This window comes from Gossypium hirsutum, chromosome A11 (genome assembly GCF_007990345.1).
Source record: "Gossypium hirsutum isolate 1008001.06 chromosome A11, Gossypium_hirsutum_v2.1, whole genome shotgun sequence".
In the NCBI taxonomy this organism is placed as follows: domain Eukaryota; kingdom Viridiplantae; phylum Streptophyta; class Magnoliopsida; order Malvales; family Malvaceae; genus Gossypium; species Gossypium hirsutum.
Window position 1 is genome coordinate 15,253,922 of NC_053434.1, and position 19,640 is coordinate 15,273,561.

The 19,640-nt window shown below is 37.0% G+C and overlaps 1 non-coding gene and 1 pseudogene across 1 annotated transcript; one reads left to right on the forward strand and one right to left on the reverse strand.

Moving 5' to 3' along the window:
* The first annotated feature begins 3,689 nt into the window (after positions 1-3,689).
* Positions 3,690-3,796, forward strand: LOC121210547 (small nucleolar RNA R71). The gene has a single exon (XR_005905664.1). It is a non-coding gene; the product is annotated as a small nucleolar RNA R71 (small nucleolar RNA).
* A 13,212-nt stretch (positions 3,797-17,008) lies between these two features.
* On the reverse strand, positions 17,009-18,405 carry LOC121209974 (photosystem II CP47 reaction center protein-like; annotated as a pseudogene).
* Positions 18,406-19,640: the final 1,235 nt, after the last annotated feature.

The window sequence follows — 19,640 nt, forward strand, 5'->3', positions numbered from 1 at the left end:
ATGACGTGCCCGTGCGACATACACCATAGAAAGTAGGCGTCGTGAGTATTAACGACGCCAGTTCTCTCTTGCCTTCTTGTTATCGTATGAGCTCAGAGATGGAAGGAGAGCCGATGCCTTGGAGCGGCTAGGATTATAGGTGGTTGCACCTGGTACTAGTATGTCCCAACAACGTGAAGGAGAATGATGGATATGGCAGTTGAGAGTATCTAAGTCATTCTCCTCCATGAATTCCTCCGTATATAAGCCTAGTGTCGTACCGAATTTTAGGACACTGAGCTGGCGGGTTAATTTGCCTAGGCTAAAATTGCACCGTGTCGGGATCATCGTAGTTCATCATCACGGTCTGAAGATGAAATGTGGAGCATAATTCTATCGTGAGCTCGAGATACGTTGGCTCGATGATCTCAAAGAAAAGCTCTCAAAGGTTGGTGGTTAAGAGGGCCCAAATCGCATCAGCCAACTGAACTTGTTCTACTGCAGCCCAGTCGATACAACAGCTCGTAATTAAAGGTCAGGCCCAGAGTAATTGGAAAAGTTCTTCTTGGGGCCAAATGGGGAATTACAGGAAAGGGTGGTAAATTTCCGCTGTAGGACCCGAAGAAGATGACGCTCCCTTCCTTTTCTTTGAAGCAGGGACAACTGCCTTTTTACCACGTGAAGACAACATTGTATGTCTGCAATTGGAAACATTAATTCATCTTGATGAGTGGACAGGGGAAAATGCAGATAAATTCGAAGAGGAAAATCCATAAATATGTTCAACCACAATTACTAAGTTTAACAAAAACAATAAGTTCAATGACCTAATTTTGTGGCATTAGCATGGTGATATAAGTAAAAATGGCAAAGAATGGAATGTATCATACTATATAAATGAACATAAATGTCAACACAAGAGGCATGAATATTTCAACTATCCTAACCATGAATATGCACTTCTAACTAATCAAGTGGAGTAGAGAAATCACGTAATGAATAAGAATTTGAACAAGAAAAAGATGATAACTTGTTCTATAAATGACATTTGAGTGATAGAAAGATGAAAATATTATGAACAATATAGATTACTATGATAAATAACATTATAAATTAGTGAAATAAAAGAGAAAGGAGTAAACAAATGCTAAAGGAGAGAGGTTGGGTGTCAAAAATGCAGTTGGAAGCGGCGCACGGGCGTGGTGGGGAGGGCGTGTGGACTTACAGCGGCTAGGGTTAGGGTTTTTTGGGTGAAGAAGACAATGAATAGTGCAGCCTATTTATAGATTTTGGGGCACACAGCCAGGGAACATGCCCGTGTTCCCTAATTTTTGCCCGTGTGATTCTCGAATTTTGAATTTGGACGCGTTTGATAATTTCCCTATGCCCGTGTTCCTTGGACGTTTGGGTGCACACGGCCGTGTCGCACGACCGTGCCTGGCTTCGTTCGCTTCTCCCACGCCTATGTATGTAGGCCCACGCTCGTGTTAATTTAACAGGTTCGCCCACGGCCGTGGCGATTTATCGTAGCCTGTGTTTGGGGAAATTTTTGCTCTATTTCCACACGACCTAAGGCACGCCCGTGTGCTAGCCGTGTCTGTGTGGGAAACCTGTGTTCAAGAGCTCCGTTAGTAAGTTAGGTGGTAAATACTAAAATTTAAAGAAGTTAATACAGTTAGTGCTCGGGTTGCCTCCCAAGAAGCGCTTATTTATAGTCTAAGCTCGACTTACCTCTCCATTGAATGGTCATGGTGGTTCGAAGAGTTTATACTCCTCATTCCTGCTATCATTCTCATCAAAATAAGGTTTTAGACGGGTGTTGTTTACCTTAAAAGTGCCGAACTTGGGATGACTTACCTCAATTGTACTGAATGGAAAAATGCTAAGTACCGTAAGAGGGATTTCTTCATTCGATTTGGTAGTGAAAATGTGAGGATCTGCGGCATCTAATAATACTTTATCTCCAACCTTAAGTTGATTGAGCTCATTCTGGCATAGTTTTGGTTTATCGTATGTTCATGGTTTATGCGTCCGCCATTCATCTAGCTCCTCAATTTGTAGCCTTTGATCTTCATGAATAAGTCCTCTACTATTGCTTGAGAATGGCTCATGTACTTCCTTCAGACTCATTTCCTACAAAGTAGGTTGCACCTTATTGTCAGTTTTAGTAGAATGGTTTAAACGATCACCTTCAATTTTCGATATGGCGCCAGAATTGTGAGCTTGAAGGGTGATTGTTTCGTCTCCCACACGGAGTGTGAGCTCACTTATGCCAACATCAATAATCGTTTTAGAAGTTGCTAAAAGGGCCGTTCCAAAATCAAATGAGTGTTGCTATCCTCCTCTATGTCTAAAATAATGAAGTCAACGGGAAATATAAATTTATCGACTTTAACTAGCACATCTTTAATAATACCCCTAGAGAATCTTATAGTTTTATCTGCTAATTGAATGCTCATCCTAGTCTGTTTGGGTTTCCCAAGACCTAATTGTTTAAACATTTTGTAGGGCATGACGTTAATACTAGCCCCTAAATCAGCTAATGCATTATTAACATCTAAACTCCCAATTAAGCAAGGAATCATAAAACTCCCTGGATCTTTTAGTTTGTTGGGTAGTTTATTCTGTAGAATAGCTGAGCAAACTGCGTTTAGCTCCACATTCGACGCCTCGTCCAACTTCTGTTTATTTGCTAAAAGCTCCTTTAAAAATTTCATCGTGTTTGGCATCCGCGATATAGCTTCAATAAACGGTAAGTTAATATGTAATTTTTTTAAGAGTTTAAGAAATTTACCAAATTGTGCATCTGAGCAGTTTTTCCTTGTCGCGTTGGGGTATGGCACACAAGGTTTATATTCAACATTCACTACTTTGTTTTTATTATGATCTACCTCACCTTGACCTCTGCTTACCACAGTTTCTTGCCTCGGTTCTGGCTCAGGCTCAACAAATCCTTCTTCATCTTGAACATTAATCACGTTGAGCTATTCCCTTGGGTTGGGTTCAGTATTACTTGCAAGCTACCTTGTGGTCGTTCGGAGATTAGTTTGGAAAGCTGGCCGATCTAAGTTTCGAGCCCTTGGATCGACGCTTGTTGATTTTTAAGTACTGTCTCGGTGTTTTGGAAATGGGTTTCTGACATCGAGATAAATTTAGACAACATCTCTTTAAGGTTCGATTTCTTTTCTTGTTGATAGGGTGGTTGTTGAAAACCCGAAGGATTTTGTGGTCTTTGATTTCCTTGACTGCCCCACGAGAAATTGGGATGGTTCCTCCAACCTGCATTATAAGTGTTACTATATGGGTTATTTTGGGGTCTAGAGTTATTGTTACCCATATATTGAACTTGTTCCTCCTCGATGCTAGGGTTGAAGGGTTGATACTCTGTGCATGCTCCTCCTCCATTCGTCTCGCACCTCATTACTGGATGTACCTGAGTAGAACCAAGTAAACCATCAATCTTTTTATTCAGAAGTTCTGCCTGGTTTGACAGCATAGTGACCGAATCGACGTTATAAACGCCTACTGTTTTAGTTGGCTTAGTCCTCATGACTTGCCACTGATAGTTATTCAGTGACATATCTTTAATAAACTCATAAGCATTTTCAAGTGTTTTATTTTTTATGGTTCCGCTATCAGCTGCGTCAACCATTTGTCGAGTCGAAGGATTCAGGCCATTATAGAATGTTTGAACCTATAGCCAAAGCGGTAACCCATGATGAGGGCACATTCTCAGTAAGTCCTTGTATCTCTCCCATGCATCATAAAGAGTTTCTAAGTCCATCTGCACATACGAAGAGATATCATTACGTAATTTGGCCGTTTTAGCCGGCGAAAAACATTTTAATAGAAATTTTTCGGTCATTTGTTCCCAAGTAGTGATTGACCCTCGTGGTAACGAGTTCACTGTTTAGCTTTGTTTCTCAATGAAAAAGGGAATAACTGAAGACGAATGGCATAGTCAGAAACGTCATTAATTTTGAATGTATCACAGAATTTCAGGAAATTTGTCAAGTGAGTGTTCGGATCCTCATCCTGCGAACTATCAAACTGAACAAATTGCTGTATCATTTGAATAGTGTTAGGTTTTAGTTCAAAATTATTTACAGCAATACCAGGCTTAACTATACTTGACTTAGTTACTGTTAAAGTAGGTTTAGCATAATCATACATAATACGAGGAGCAGGATTCTGATTCGTTAGTTCAACATGTATCGCAGGAGGTAGCTGACTGTCTTGGTTTTCAGCCATCTCTTCGGTTGGGGTTTGAGTATCGTCCTCTTGCTCGTTCTCTGTGTATCTTAAGCTTCACCTTATTTCTCTTTGGTTTCTACGAACTGTGCGATCGATTTCTTCAAAAGTAGTGGTCCTAACAGGTTTTTTCTAGTCATAAACTATAAAAACCTGCCAAGAGAAAGAAAAATTAAATTAATAAATAATAATAAAATTAAAATTAAAAATTAAATTGCAAGAAAAATAAATGGCTAAAGTAATAAAAATTGAGCGTTCCTAATATTTTAGTTCCCCGACAACGGCGCTAAAAACTTGATCGCGATTTTCGTATGACAAGTTTTAAATATTTATAAAGAATCGTTCTTGAAACTAACTATTATCACGATGTAGGCAAGTGTACCTATCGAACAGTAGTATAGTTTTAGCAAGACCGGATTGTCGAACCTAAAGGAACTAAAAGTACTAGTAATGACTGTCTTTCTATTATCTAGTCTAAGAATAAGGGGGTTTTGTTTTAACTAACTAATTATCTAAACTAAGAATTCGTAGAAAGTAGAATTGGGGGATTACTTTTGGAAAAGGATTGAATTAAGACAATACCTAAGGAAAAGTCCACCTAGACTTTACTTGTTATTCAGGCTCCGGATCGAACGATTTATTCATTTAACTTGTCCCGTAGAGATCCCTAAGTTATGTTATTATACCTATTCAGGACTAACAACGTCTAATTCCTAGATTGAATAATTGAGACCTTTCTCTAATTAACACCATAGGGTTGCATTAACTCGATCTATGGATCCCCTTATTAGGTTTCACCCTAATCCGGCAAAATCTTGTCACCCTATGTCTAGGCGCGCAATCAACTCTGCTTAATTATGACAAATGTACTCTTAGACAGGGTTTATTCCTCCTCTGAATAAGAGTTTATCTTGAATCAATATCCTGGGATATCAAAAAAAGAATTAAGAACAAGCTAAATATTTATCATATAATTCAGAAAATAATAACAAGATTCGTCTTAGGTTTCATTCCCCTTAGGCATTTAGGGGATTTAGTTCATAACTAAAAAGGAAAACATCTCAGAAGAATAATGAATACAAAACATAAAGAAAACCCAAAACTCCTGAAGGGAAATTGAGGGGAGATCATTAGTCTTGATGGTGACTCTAGCTTCTGAGATGGATCAATCGGCTTCCCTTGAGCAGTTCCCTGCCTCCTTCTCTCTGTATCCCTTTTCCTCTTCCTTCAGGGTATATTTATAGGCTTTAGAATGCCTAAAAGCCCTCAAAATTAGCCTTTTCCGAATTGTACTCAACTTGGGTTCGGCAGGGACACTCCCGTGTGACATGCCCGTGTGCGATTACTCCAGGCTGTGGTCAAGCCTGTTAAATAGGCACGGGCATGTGGTCTACCTGTGTGAGTCGTGCTTCGATTCTGCTAAATTGACACGGCCCTGTGGTCTGCCTATGTGAGGAAGTCCAGGCCATGTTGATTCGTACTTTGGCCCATTTTCTCAGTTTTTGGCTCGTTTCTCGTTCCTTTCGCTCTCCTATGCTCACATAAGTATAAATCATGAAATTAAGGCATTAGGAGCATCGAATTCACCAATTCTAAGGAAAAATCATCCATAAAATGTGTTAAGCATGGGGTAAAAATATGTATAAATTGCGGTTTATCACTATCCATAAAGAATGAAGGTTACCAATTGATGAGCTAGATGAATGGCGGACACATAAACCGAGAAAATACAATAAACTAAAACCACGCCATGAGGAGCTTAATTCCTCCAAAAATCAACTTAAAGTTGGAGACAAAGTACTACTCGATGCAGTAGATCCTCGAATCGCCACTTCTGAACCAAATGAAGAAACCTCTCTTACGGTTATTAGTATTTTTTCATACGGTACGGTCGAGGTAAACAACTCCAACTTTGGCACATTCAAGGTAAATGATACTCGTATTAAACCTTATGTTGATAAAATTGATAGCAGGGATGAGGAGTGTAAACTCTTCGATTCACCATGATCATGCACCAGAGAAGTAAGTCGAGCTTAGACTACAAATAAGCGCTTCTCGGGAGGTAACCTGAGCACTAACAATATTAATTTCTTTAAATTTGAGTTTTTAACATCTAACATACTAACCAAATCATGGTACACAGACTCTCTAAATACCACACGACCAGGCACACGGGCATGCCTTAGGCCGTGCTAAAACAGGGCAAAATGTTTCCAACATGGGAAGCGATAAAGTCGCCACGGCCGTGCGACATGGCCGTGGGAGAACCTGCCAAAACAACATGGGCGTTCGACATGCCCGTGCCTCGAAACCCTGGACGAACCTGTCGCACGCCTGTGCCCATCATCCGTGGGTGAACCTGTCAAGTTAACAAGGGCGTGGACTTATGTACACGAGAGTGGGAGAAGCGAACGAAGCGAGACACGACCGTACAACACGGCCATGTGCACTCACACGCCTGAGCAACACGGGCATGGGCCGAATGTCAGACGCGCCCAAATTCAAAATTCACAAAACATACGAGCAAAAATTAGGGCACACGGGCATGTCCCACAGTCGTGTGCCCCAAAATCTATAAAAACCCCTCACTATTCATCATCTCCTTCCCTAAAAATCCCTAACCCTAGCCGCTGTAACTCCACACGCCCTACCCCCCACGCCCGTGCGCCGTCTACAACACCAATTTTGACGCCCCAAGTTCTTTCTTTTTCTGTTTGTTTACTCTTTTCTCTCTATCTCCTTTGAATATTTTGTTTATTTCATGATTTCTCTGCTCTATTTTCCTATTTTAAATGAATTCTCATAGTTAGAACAATAGAATACTTTTGCTTGTTTATAAGAATTTTGTCATTTTAGTTACTCTATTATGCTCTACTTTTTATTTTTCCTAGTTTCATGAAATTTATGCTTCCTATATACATTCATTCATATTCTTGTTACATTATTCCAATAATACTATAACTTGATACATTTAGTAGTTTTGTTTAGTTCATCCACTATGTAAGTCTCATGAAATCTTCACATTTAGTTTTGTGCTTCTGTGCTATTTTTGGGATGTATTGTTTAAGTTTCGATTTTTTAATGCAGGTTCAATGTCATCATCACGTGGTAAGAAGACTTCTGTTCCTACCTCGAAGAAGCGGAAAGGAGTAGCGTCATCCTCGGGTCACATCTCGAAAAATCGACACCCCTTCCTCCAGTTTCCACCAGGAAATCAGGAGGAACTTTGTCAGATACTTCGGGCCCGACCTTTAGGTGTGGGCCGCTGCATTGACTGGACCGCACTGGAACAAGTTCAGTTTGTAACACCCTGATTTTGGGCCTAGTTGGAACAGTGGTTTCGGGACCACAAATCTGATGATGAAAATTTTGTTTTTTATTATATTTTTATGGTCTACGATTTCACAGAATAATTTCATGAAAATTTCGTTCGAAAATTTTGACGTTCGGGCACTTAATTTAGTTAAAAGGACTAAATAGTAAAAAGTTCAAAAGTTGAGTTCTACATACTAGAGGTGTCCAATTGTTATGAAATACTAAATTGAGGGTCCTTAAATGGAAATTAGACCATTGGTTAACTTCTGGACAAAAATAGACATGAAATGGGTGTAATAAAATATTTTTAAGTTAGGGGTATTTTGGTAAACTAATAATTAAAAGAATTAAAAAGGGAAATAATCCAAATTAGCTATCATCTTCTTCATTCAACCATTTCTACCAGCAGCAGCCATGGTTAAGGTTTGTTCAAACTCCCAAGCTCAATTTTAAGTGCTCCCTAGCCCCGTTTTTAAAGTTATTTACATTTTTGAAATCCCGGTAACTTGTTTAAGCTTATTCTAGCAATAATTTAACTTAGGGTTTATATTTGGAAAAATACCCATAGGTGAAATATGTTTATTTTGACGTTTTATGGTAGAATATGAAGCTTGAAATTGTGTTAAACAACTTTTATTAAGCTATTTTACGTGAAAACGAGTAAAACGACATAATCGGTAAAAATACCTAATGTTCATAAGTACATGTTAGAGTACGAATTTGATGTTGCTATAGAAGAGAAAAATGATCAAAATGTCATAAAACATAAGGAAATAGGATGAAGCTTAATTTACGAGCCTAAGGGTAAAAATGTAATTTTGACAAAGTTTAGGGGCAAAATTGTAATCTTGGAAAAATATGATTTTGGGTTAATTTGAATAATGTGAGTCCTAATTAGGCTATATTTGAAATGATAGAGCAAGGAAAAAATCAAAATTCAGGCTAAAATCAGAAAATATCAGGTTGTGGACAAAATGTTAAAAATGGCCATTTTCGCATACGAGGTAAGTTCATATGATTTTTAATAATGCAATGTGCAATTTAATGTTATTGCTTTGATATTAAATGAGATGTAAGTTCACGTGTAAATGTGGTAACATAATTGTTATTTTAAGTAATTTAATGTTATTTATATGATATGATGATTATTATTATGAAATATTATGCTGTGGATTATTATTTAGTAATATGCAAATTATGTGAGCTATTTGATAAATATGAAATGCTACCAAGTATCGGTTCCAACATTCCGTGGAAAATGGCAAAGATGTGTGATTGAGGAAAATCCCGTTTGAACCTTGGGAATAGATTAGGATACAAGTGACATGTCACTAGGATATTTGAATTCTGAACTCGTTGAGTTGAGTCCGAGTTCGTGAGATGTAACTAGGCATCCAAACTCGTTGAGTTGAGTCTGAGTTCACTTATGGATGGGTACACCCGAGCTAATTTAGTTGAGTCCGAGTTCACCTATGGGTGGGTTACATGGTAGCTTGGCTACACATATATTCTGCAGGCTATTGAGTTTGTCTAGCTGTGGGCAAGACACTTATGTGCATACATTCCATGTATCCGATTATATTTCGAGTGTTCAACGGGTAATTTGGCGAAGTATTCGTTGATGATCCCAATGAGATAAGCCATTGATGAGTATGTCTTTGAGTTATGTTACAAGTTGTACAGGTATGTACACTAAACTTATGTGTGATGCCTTGACATGTGATGATCTATGATGTATATAGTATTTGGTGAATATTATGAAAATGACATGATTTGGAATAAGTCATTGATACTTGATGACATTGGGATTATGGATTTATGCTTATAAACCATAATTATGTGTTCTTACCATTATGAATGAAATGATATTTTATGGATTTTGTGAATAATAGTAATGAATGAGTAAATTTAGCCTTGGCAGTTTTGGATTACTGCAGTGGCACAACTTTGGAAATTTACCATAAATTTTGGAAATTGAATTAGGGGCTGAATAAAATATGAGGTTAAATCCCAATGAGTCTATTTTTACATAGTAGAAATGGTATATGCAATCAAAATTTATATTATGAGATATTTAAATTGTTGTGGGACAGAGTCTGAATGAATTCGTAATCCCCTATTTTGATTTGAGAAAATCATTAAAAATTGTATAAAAATAATTATGGGTTGTAATTTATATTATTAAAATCCTTAATGAGTCTATTCTTTAGAAAGATAGATGAGAGGATTATCCTAATTTTTTACTATGAGAAAAATAATTTTTAGTGAAGAGAGGTCAGAACTATTAGACAGCAAAATAGGGGTAATTTTAATGAATAAACTGTACTAATTGGCTGAACCAAAAATTTTGAAAATTTTATGGGAGAAAGGTATATGAGTGTAGTTTCAAGAAAAATTAACGAAACTTAATTTGGAGTCTCGTAGCTCCAGATATAAATGAATTAGTAACTATAACTCGGTAAAACAACTTAACCTGAACAAGAGCAAATTGTACAATTATGATGTTTTACCTTAAAAAAAATAAACATGTGGGTAATTGATTATTAACTTCATATGGACTTACTAAGCGTAAAGCTTACCCCTCCTCTCTACTTCTTCAGTTTTGGCAGGTCGGCTCGGGGTTGGAGATCGTCGGAGGCAAAATCACACTATTAAGCTGTCATTTTTGGGAGAATTAATTCAAATATTAGAAATATCAAGTGAGTGGCATGTATAGGAAGTTGGTTTGTGATATGTATTATTATTATGACTTTGACCATACGTATCGGTCTGCATTGAGTTATCGCATATGATCATGAGATGTGGTCCTTATCCATTATGGTTTGTAAGTTTAATTAATCATGCCACGTCCTATGTTTTGATGTGATGATATAGTTAGCTTTGTTTGTTATACATGATTGGTAATACATCAGGTAAGTTAAATGCAGGCCAGTGGATCATGAATTAAATGGAAATGAGTAATGTTGCCTTGAATATGGATGTTTAATGGACAAATTGGTAACTACATTATGATGGCATATAATGAGAATAAGATTTAGCATGTCTAGTTCTAGTTAATGTAAGAATGTATATTATATACATGATGGTAAACAAATATGTTTAAAGTGAATGACATGTTATTGCATGATTATGGATGTGCAAGTGCTCATTTATGCCACATTATATATCTTTAAATATGAGTTTATGCATGTGTTCGAAAAGTTTTGAATTAAATGAAATTTTATGGCCCGGTTTTCGTTTATGTGTATGGTTAAGTCTGGTAATGTCTCGTACCCTGTTCCGGCCTTGGATACGGGTAAAGGGTGTTACACAGTTGGCCGAAGATGTCCGAGCCCTCCTGGCAACCGATCCATGGGAACTCTTCTTTGTGATCATTAAGCCGACGTAACTTGAGCTTACACTTGAACTTTGCTCGACCTTCCATGTTCAAGATGTCATGACCAACTTCGATGACCCTGGAACGGTCCAGTTCCGTCTCAGCGGTTTAGTCCGCCAGTTAAGTGTGCTCGAGTTCGGTATCACTTTGGGCCTTTATATGGAGGAGTTCATGGAAGAAAACGAGCTCAACACCCTCCCTCTCCACATCCACTACTCCCCTTCGAAGTGTTGGGATGCTTTGGTCCCCAGCTCGGCTTCCTACGATCCCAGCCACTCCAAGGCATCGACTCTCTCTCCCTCATTGAGGTACCTACACGCCATCTTGGCACACACTTTACAGTCCGACGAGAGAGCACCAGTGTCGTGAACACTCACGATGCCTACTTTCTATAGAGTATGGCGAATGGGCACATCTTCGACCTCGCTTACTTCATTGCCCTTGCCATTCGCCACTAGACGGAGTGACATTGGAGGGGGGTCATCTCCATTGGACCCTACGTAACTCGGTTGGCTCGACACTTCGGGCTTCTCAACACAGTGGCCCAATCATTCTCACTCACTCTTATCGGCCAGATGTCTCCACAGAGCATCTCGAGCATGTTACATATGAGGATGATCGAGAAGCACCAATAACCCACCCTCCTCAGTACCGCCTTGCCCAGTCTACTGAGGAGGAAGACCCCGAGGACATTACTGATAATGTCCCTCCACGTCACGATGATCCACCGTCTTAGCCACCACCTCCTCATTGTCCAGTTCATGCGGCAGCTTCATACACTGACATCTCTGAGCGCCTTACTCGATTCGAGCAGCAGTGTTTTTGGCGCTTCGATAACATTGATACTACTCTACAGCAGATTTGTCAGCACTTCCACATCTCATCGCCACCCCCACCTCGCGAACCATCTGGCGATGAAGATGTTTAAAAACTTTTATTTATTATTTTATGTTGTTCCTTTTATTTTCATTTAAGACTACTTTTTATTTTTCTTTCACCTTATTTTTATTAGGTTTTATAATTATTATTTTATAATTTTTAATTTCGGCTAATTCATTATGAGTACTTATTCTTCCTTATATATTTCCTAAAAGAGTTCCTAGTTCTATCACAGTTATAAAGAGCTCCAAAGCTCACTATTACTCAAGAACTTGAAACTCCACTAAGAAAGGTTCTCCACGACTGCCATGCCCTGCTCGACCACGACCATTGTCAACTTGAGATATAATATTCTTTTGGCACAGCATTTGTGGAACCCAACCTCTACCACCACCGGAGTATCCTCCTTCACCCTCATCTTTGCTTTGGTCGATTATTCTCTATAACCCCAATTCAAGGAGTTCATTCATCATTCACGAAGTTTCACTTCTCTCCCTATCTTATGATTATCAATCTATCTTTTTCAATATATCTATCTTTGTACATTGAGGGCAATGTACATCTTAAGTGTGGGGGGTCTTTCATATCGTCATTAGAAATCCCTAAATTGTGTCTTATTCTCATGTGATCTTCTCATGCCATGATTAGAATTAATTTTGATTAATTTATGATTTTTATTGATATGTCTTGAATTAAAACTTAGGTATTCATGCATTGATTGTTTAAACTTTAAGATATTAAAGAATCAAGCATGATAAGTTGACTTTTGAATTTAAAATTTTATAGGTTGTTTCTCCCAAGTTTAGGTATTATCTTGAGTTGAAATTCATAGGTTTAAACATCAAAAAGCCGTAATTTTTGTGATATTTTGAGCATTTAGAGCACCTATTATTTCTTTCATGCTCACTTTTATTGTTGCTTTGAGTGCGTCAGTATTGAATTGTTATTCTAGAACTTGCTTGACTATGCATGTCAAGACCACACCATTTGATTTGATATGTCAAAATGATAAAGGCACTTAGGTTTAACCCACTCACTCCACAAAAGCCTACCTTCATAATTAACCCTTAGTAAACCTCTTTGAGCCTAACAAGCCATTAATTGATTTACCCTCAATATTAACCCATAAACCATTATTGTTGAAATCCTCTAATTTGATCCCTATTTTTGTCGAGATTTGATTTAAACTAATTGCTTAGCTATGCTTTGCTCTTCTATGTATTTGACTTGTTCTTAAAAAAAACATTTATACTTACATATTAGTAGTAATTCAGTATTGTTGAGTCGTAGTATCTAAATTTCACCTTCTGAGAAAAAGCTCACTTGTACTCAATTGATGTTTAATTACTTTTTCTAGTTAGGCAATTTTCCAATTCAATCTCGATTCTAACCTTTTCTTTCAGCTTGTAACCACACCACCTAACCAAAGCCACATTACAACCCTTTAAAGACCTTTTGATTGATGTTCATTTCAATATATAGTGGTGGAGATTTGATTTTCATGCAAGCCTATGATAATAACTTTTCATTATTGACTATTGAGTGCTTCATGTATTGTCCTTAAAAACCTCGAGTGATTTCAGTGAATCTTTAGTGAGGATGTGAAACCCAATGATATTTTGAGTCGAAGGTAATTACTTAGATGAGGGGAGACACCTATACTTTCATGATAAAATACTCAACTTGGAATGTTTTGGAACTTTGATGTTCTTTCAGTCAAATTTTCAATGTATGATTACTTATGGATTATTTTGAGATATTAGTAATAGGAATTATAAGTTAAGAAGTATTTATTTTGATTGTGAGTTGAGGGTTTTGCTTGAGGATAAGCAAATGCTTAAGTGTGGGGGTATTTGATAAATCGTAATTTATACATATTTTTACCCCATGCCTAACGCATTTATAGATGGTTTCTCCTTAGATTTGGTGAATTCGATGCTCCTAATCATTTAATTTCATGTTTTATACTTAGAAGATCATAAGAGAGTAAAAAGAGTGAGAAACGGGTCGAAAATAGAGAAAATAGACCCACATGGGAAAACAACACGGCCTGGACTTCCTCATACGGGCCTGGCAATTTGGCAAGATTGAAGCATGACTTACACAGGTGGATCACACGCCTGTGCCCATTTAACAGCCTTGACCATAGCCTTCAGTAATCACACACGAGCGTGTCACACGGGCGTGTCCCTGCCGAAGCCAAGTTTAGTCTAATTCGGAAAAGGCCAATTTTGAGGGCTCTTAGGCATTCCAAAGCCTATTTAAACACTTGATGAGGCACTTAGGAAAGGGGATATGAGTAGGAAGCAATGAATTACTCAAGGAAAGCCGATTGATCTATCTCAAGAGCCAGATTCATCATCAAGACTGGAGATCTCCCTTTAAGTTCCTTCAGGAGTTTTGGGTTTTCTTATGTTTTGTTATCTTTATGCTTTTGAGATGTTTTCTTTCATAAGTATGAACTAAACCCCTAAATACCTAAGGGGAATGAAACCTAAGACAGATCTTGTTATTATTATCTGAATTGTATGATAAATATTTGACTTGTTCTTAATTATGTGTTCTTAATTCTTGTTTTGATATTCCAAGATATTGATTCAAGTTAAGCTCTTATTCAGAGGAGGAATAGACCCTGTCTAAGAGTAAATTAATCATAATTAAGCGGAGTTGATTGCGCGCCTAGAGATAGGGTGACAAGATTTTGTCGGATTAGGGTGATACCTAATAAGGGAATCCATAGATCGAGTTAATGCAATTCTAGGGTGTTAATTAGAAAGAGATTTCAATTATTCAACCTAGAGTTAGACGTTATTAGTCTCGAGAGAGATAATAATATAACTTAGGGATTTCTAAGGATCAAGTCAAATGAATAAATCGTCTGATTCAAAGTCAAATAACAAGTGAAGTCTAGGTGGATTTGTCCTTAGGTATTGTCTCAATCAATCGAATTTTCCCAAAAGTATTTTCCCAAGTTTTTCTTTCTGTGCATTCTTAGTTAGTAATTAGTTTAGACAACCAAACCTCTTAAATTTTAGGCTAGATAATAAAAAGGTAGTAAATACTAGTACTCGTAGTTCCTTTGGGTTTGATAATCCGGTCTTGCTGAACTATACTACTGTTCGATAGGTACACTTGCCTTAATCGTGATAATAAGTTAGTCTCAAGAACGTTTCATTTATAAATCTTTAAAACTTGTTACGAATATCACGCATCAAAGTTGAAGGCAATGTTGGTTGTGAAGAGTTACAGCCAAATGTATGGTGTTGGCTACTTTGAGACCTTTGCACCTGTGGCAAGATTAGATACCATAAAACTTTTGCTTTCCTTGACAGCTCAAAGGAAGGAGAAGATACATTAACTTGACGTGAAGTTTTCCTTTCTTAATGGATTCCTCAAGGAGGAGATATATGTTGAACAACCAGATGGCTTCAAGGTGGTTGGTGAAGAAACAAAAGTGTACAAGCTTAAAAAGGCTTTATATTGCTTAAAACATGCACCAAAGGCTTGGTATGATATAATTGACAGTTATTTGCCAAGCTTGGGATTCGAAAAAGCATCAGTGAGCCAATTTTATATGTGAAGAAAACTGGAGATGAAACTATTCTAATAGTCTAATTGTATGTGGATGACATGCTAGAGACTAGTGGAAGTGATGAATTGCTAGCTAAGTTCAAAAGGCAAATAGAAAATGTATTCGAAATGTCTGATCTAGGTGAAATGACCTACTTTTTTGGTATGCAGGTATCTCGAACTCAGCAAGGCATTTTCATAAGTCAGAAGGCTTTTGCCTTGAAGATCTTGAACAAATTTTGCATGCAAAATTGCAAAACAACTAGTGCTCCAGTTGCTATTGGTGAAAAACTTATGAACCAAGGTGATTTTGAAAGGGTAAATGAATCTGATTAAGCCCTGTGGGGTATTTACTCTATTTAACAGACTCAAGACCTAGTATTGTATTTCTTGTCAGTCTTTTGTCCAGATTCATGCATTGTTGCAATGTGACTTACTTTTAAGTAGCAAAAAGAGTTCTGAAATATATCAAAGGGACTCTAAGCTATGGAGTCAAGTTCAGCAAGGCTAATGACATGAAACTTGTTGGTTTTACAATAGTGATTGGGCTGGATCCTTTGATGACATGAAAAGTACCTCAGGGTGCCTGTTCACATTAGGATCAATTTTTTTTTTGTTGGAGTTCAAAAAAGCAAACCATTGTAGCTCAATCAATAGCTGAGGTTGAATATGTTGCAGCTGCTACAGCTGTTAATCAAGCTATTTGGCTGAGGAAACTCTTGGTTGATTTGAATTTGCACCAAAGAGAAGCAACAAAGATTAAATGTGACAATCAATCTGCTATTGCAATTGCAAAGAATCCAGTGTTTCATGATAAAATTAAGCATTTCAAGATTAAGTTTCATTTTGTCAGAGAAGTGGAGCAAGCACATAAGATCAATGTGGTTCATTGCAGTTTTGAAGATCAATTGGCAGATATCTTGACAAAACCTTTTGGGACAACAAGGTTCGAGAATTTAAGAGCCAAATTGGGAGTTTGCAGCATGAATGCCAAGGAGTGTTAAGAAATGACTTACATGCGGCTAAGTTTGTTTTTTTGTTGCATGCATGTTGCAGCACGACAACATGGTTTCTTTAGTTGTTTTTTTGTAACTTAGTTACATTTGACCTAAGTTAGTAAGATGTTTGTTGTGATTGGGTGCAGATTGACTTGATTAAATCAGCTTATCTACATGTACAAGTTTAGTTTTATGAGTTTCAAGATGTGTTAGTGGTGTTAGGTAAGTATTAAGTGATAGTTTTTTTTAATCAAGTTGATTGCTTGTTTATATGTAAGCTTCGGTTGGCATCTATGTATGATGAATTTTTTTCAGCCATTTTTCTTTTTTGTTTTGGTCCTAAAACAAGCACTTAGTTCTTCTTTTTTATTCAAAAAAACCAACAAAGACGGGGGAGTAGCGGTTGACAATGGAGAAGCGATTAGAGAAGCATATATAGAAACGGTTATTAGAGGAGGCTAGTGTTGAAGATAATGATGGGGACATAGGGTTTCAACTGATGTTGCAGAGATGACGAAGGATGGCGACGATGGTGAAACAAAGAAACCAAAGCTAAAGCTATGTGTTTCAATTTTATTGGTTTTGGTTTAAAAACAAAAGTTGAAATAGATATTTAAATACTAGATTTAATTTTTAAAATTCATTTGAGATTTTACTTTGATTCTGCCCTTCTAAAAGGGACATCCGCTCTAACAATTCCGTCTCCGTCTACCAAAACAACCGAAAATGTTTCAAAAAAAGTAGGCATACGACGTACAAAAAGTTCACGCCCGTCTTTATCTCTAAAGATAGGGTGCCCTAACCACCCAACGGCTATTCCATCCCCGTTGTCCATTGAACCCGCTCTGAATAATCCTCCTTTTGCCGGATTATTGCCAATGTAATCATAAAAAGCTAATTTTTCAGGAATTTTAGACCAAGCTTCTGATAAACTTTGATTTTCGGCTAACCCAGCACTAACCCTTCGATATATTTCTTGCTGGAAGTATCCTTGATCCCATTGATAACGAGTAGGACCAAATAATTCGATGGGGGTAGTTGCTGAACCATACCACATAGTTCCAGCAACAACAAAAGCTGCAAAAAAGACAGCAGCTATACTACTGGAAAGGACGGTTTCAATATTTCCTATACGTAATCCTTTGTATAAACGTTGGGGCGGGCGGACACAAAGATGGAATAAGCCCGCTCGTTTAACATTTTAATGAAGATGTGTTTAAATTGTAAATTTTTTATTTATATGAGTAAAATGAAAAAATTAACAAATATCATTTAATTTCTAAGAGATTATGATTACTTTTAACCTGTTATAAGGCTGATTTAATGGCTTTAGGGAACCAAGGTGTAGACTTAGGCCTAAGTCCAGAAGGTAATGGTTTATGGTCATCACTAGAACTGGGCTTAGTTCATAATCATAAATCAATGATAATTCTATTTATAAAAAAAGAATATCAATAATACAATTACGAAATTACTGAAAGAAATAAAAGTCAAATAATTCTATTCAAGGTTTCGTACTTCTGTAGGAATAAACAATATTTCTCATAGTTTTCCAGGAACTGATTCACTTAGAAACAACTTGCTGCAAAATCAATTAGACTTTTCAAAAAAAAATGAATATATAAATTTGGGGCTCAAATATTCTTTTAAACAGATCCCGTTCAACATCAGGGTTAATACAATTTACAAATGCACTCCTAAAAGGAGGATATGTGCGACAGTGTGAGTTCCATGTACTGATAATGGAATTCAGCCGAGCCGCGTATAAGAATATAATATCTTTGATGATGATGATTATGATGATGATGATGATGATCATCATCATCATATTCATTGGTAGAAATGGAAACATGAAATATCACTCATATAGTCGCAGGAAACAGAGGAATGCGATTCTTTCAAGAACTGGAAGATGGAGACATCCACTTATATTTTATTTTGGGGAAACAGATTTATGTTCAGATGCCAAACATAGTGAAAAAACAACAAAGCCAGAATGGCCAAGTTGAAACCTGCTTTAACACTTCTTCTTCCCATTATCTGAAAGCATTTGTTTGCCTCGTTAACACATGCATCCTGTTTTATTTCAAAAGACAAACAGGATTCGTTGCATTTTCTAAGCATCAAAATATGTTTTTTTTACTTTGTATTTTGGTATCTCGGAGCATCAAATTTGATCTCCAACTAGTCTTTAATTTCCAACCCAAGTCCGAATCTTAATCAATACATTATGAGTGGCTATAAGCTGGCGTTGTGATGCTTCCTTTCGCTTATTTTATTGGTAACTTTCATGGCTGACTACATAGCAAGTAATGCTCCCACTCTGCAAAGACCTAAAAAAACTGGGATTGCCTTTCATTAGGACCCTCTTCTAGAACCTGGAGGAATCCAACATGGAGATGACTCAGGGAAGGATTTGGAGCTTGCTCATTGCACCGCAATGCTGATTCTGCTATTTATAATATTTATGGTTTGGTGTATAATGAAATGTGATGAAAAGGGTTTTATATAACTCATATTCCTATAGAAAGTTAAATCTGATGCATAATCGCATTACTTTCTGATGCAGGTCTCCTTTTTTGTGTATAAAATTTGAGAAACATTGTTCGATTATCAAAAGATGAAACTAATTTAAACAGAGTAAAAGGCAGTGATTGGAAGCACCAAAGATTGTCTCACTCCCACTTTTCTGCTCCAAAATAATGGAGGGGAAGAAAAGACTAAACAGCAAGAAGAATATTTAATTTCAAGTTATTATTGCGCTTAATCGGTGCTCCAACTTGCAAAATTATTCCTACTTTCTTGTTTAAGTATCTGAGGATAACAGGTAATCAGATTCCACAAACGCCAATCCCTCCAGCGAATTATACATTCAGTATCACTGGAACATTTGCAAAGTTCGCTTTCCAAGATTTTCACACCCTCAACCACGCTTTTCATTTTATTTAAAGTATTGGTGTCCGACACATATTAGAACGTGGGTAACAAGTTGAGCATATTTGTCACCATGGCCCAAACTTGAAAACTGTAATGAAAAGGGCTTGTGAATTTGGAAAAAAGAGTAATAACAAAGATAGTGAAAATGATATAAATCTCTATTGTTTTAATAAACACACTTTCCACTTCGGTCAGTCTTTTCCCAAAATCTTTTCGTGGTACAGAACACTGATTACTACTCCATTTGGTATTATTATAGATGCATTTCCTGCACTAAGCACAAGTTAACAGAAAGAGTAAAAAAAAAAAAACTGTAATTATCATTGCAGAAAGCA